Source organism: Triticum urartu, chromosome 7 (genome assembly GCF_003073215.2).
Source record: "Triticum urartu cultivar G1812 chromosome 7, Tu2.1, whole genome shotgun sequence".
NCBI lineage: Eukaryota > Viridiplantae > Streptophyta > Magnoliopsida > Poales > Poaceae > Triticum > Triticum urartu.
In genome coordinates, this window is record NC_053028.1 from 171,897,163 (window position 1) to 171,899,190 (window position 2,028).

The 2,028-nt window shown below is 52.7% G+C and overlaps 1 long non-coding RNA gene across 1 annotated transcript; it reads left to right on the plus strand.

Annotated features, from left to right (window-relative positions):
• Positions 1-216: 216 nt before the first annotated feature.
• Positions 217-1,825, plus strand: LOC125523018. Its single transcript, XR_007290082.1, has 3 exons — positions 217-638; positions 730-989; positions 1,766-1,825. It is a non-coding gene; the product is annotated as an uncharacterized LOC125523018 (long non-coding RNA).
• Positions 1,826-2,028: the final 203 nt, after the last annotated feature.

The window sequence follows — 2,028 nt, forward strand, 5'->3', positions numbered from 1 at the left end:
CGGAAACACGTGCTGGGCTGCCCATCTTCCTCTCTTCCCAGCCCACTAGTCCACTTGCACAGTCCACATAGCCCACCTACTTCTCCCCTCCGCTCCGGACCGTCGGATCGAGATCCGGTGCCCGAAAACGGAGGAAAACCCCTCCTAATCCCTCCTAACCCTAGCCCCTTCCCTATATATAGACCCCTCCTGCCATTTTGGGCAACCTAGCTCCTCCCCTACCCCCTAGACTTCCTCCCTCGGATCTAGTGCCACCCCTTCCCCTCGAATCACGTCGCCAGCCACGGCCAACCGCCTCCCCCTCAAATTCTGGCGCAACCACCTCATCCCCGCCACTTGTCGCCTCCTGTTTGGCCGAGCCATCTCCTGAGCGCCCCGCAGCCAACCAGGGCAGGCCACGTCGCCCCTGGGTCTCCCTCCAGCCGCGAGGGCCCGCCAAACCCAGATCGGGCCCAGGCAAGCCCATCGGGGCCCGCCCCGAGCCCGAGCAGCGCCGCCGCTCCCGCAGGAGCTTCTCCCATTCCCGAGCAACTCGAGCCCCTGCGCTGCCCGGCTCCTCCGTGCCTCGCCGGCCGGAGCCTTCCCGCGCCGCCCGTCTCCGGCCACTGGACCTCGTCGCCGACGACTGCCTCCTCTAGGTCGCGCCTCCCGTCAACTACCTCTCCTCCTCGTCTCCTTCCTCTCTCGGGATCTCACCTCACCTCATCTCTCTCTCTCTCTCTCTCTCAGGGAATAGAACATGGATGTCGCCCCGCTGCCGGAGATGACCGGTGCCGGCCCGTCGACCCTGCCGGATCCACGCAACCGCCGCCCCGGATCAGGTCCCTGTCGCCATCCGTCGCCATTCCATGACCCGCCGGAGCCGGAGCCCCCTGTCGCGTGCCAGCGTTGACCGAAACGGGCAGCCTGCGTGGGCCGCCTCACGCGCACCTGGCCCAGCGCCAGCTCCTGCCTGGGCCTCTCCACCAACCGGCCTGCTATGGCCCATGGTGAGAACACCCCAGCCCAGCGCCCATAGATTAGGCCCAGTGTCTATTTTTTTCCTCCGGTCGATTTTAGGATTTATCCACGGAACGCCAGTTTTGCAGAAAAACCCTCCAAGTTCATGCATATCATAACTCACAAATGGTGCATCAGATTAAAATGATTTATATATGCAAAATGCTTAGAATTTCATCTAGATTCATAATTCTCAACTTTCATCCATGTTTGAAATGTTTAGCTTGATGTTTGCATATATTTTGCCTATTGCCATGCTAAAATGCTTTATTTCATAACTTAATAACCGTAGCTCCAAACTTAACAAACTTTATATGTAAATGGGGTAGAAAATTGCATAGTTTAACTTGGTGGATTTACTTTGCATATTCAACAACTCTAAAATATGGTTTAGGGCAGAACAGTACCAAATCTAATATACGCTCATGAGGATTTTTCTGGACTTGTTGCTTGTTGTTCCGGCCTCATTTAAACTTGCTTAGATAGACAGTTTCTTTTATGCTTCACCTCTTGCCATGTTAATCAACATTTAATATTGTTGGGTACATAAACGAGAGAGAACTAAATAATTGATGTGGTGTTTCGTTAATATGCAACTCGTTGCATATTGAGCTCCACTTAACTTGTAGTTTTGCTTGTGCATTTTGCCATGCCATGCCTCATTAAGTCGGACATGCATCATACTTGGTTGTGCATCATGCCATGCTTATGTGATAGTTGTTTACTATGTTGTTTGCTTCTTTCCGGTGTTGCTTCTTCGGGTTAGTTCTGATAACGTCACGTTTGTGAGGATCCGTTCGACTACATCTGTTTGTCTTCTTCATGGTTTCATTCTTCTTCCTTGCGGGATCTCAGGCAAGATGACCATACCCCCGAAACCACTTCTGTATTTGCTTGCTAGTTGTTCGCTCTATTGCTATGTCGCGATACCTACCACTTGCTATATCATGCCTCCCATATTGCCATGTCAAGCCTCTAACCCACCTTTCCTAGCAAACCGTTGTTTGGCTATGTTACCGTTTTTGCTCA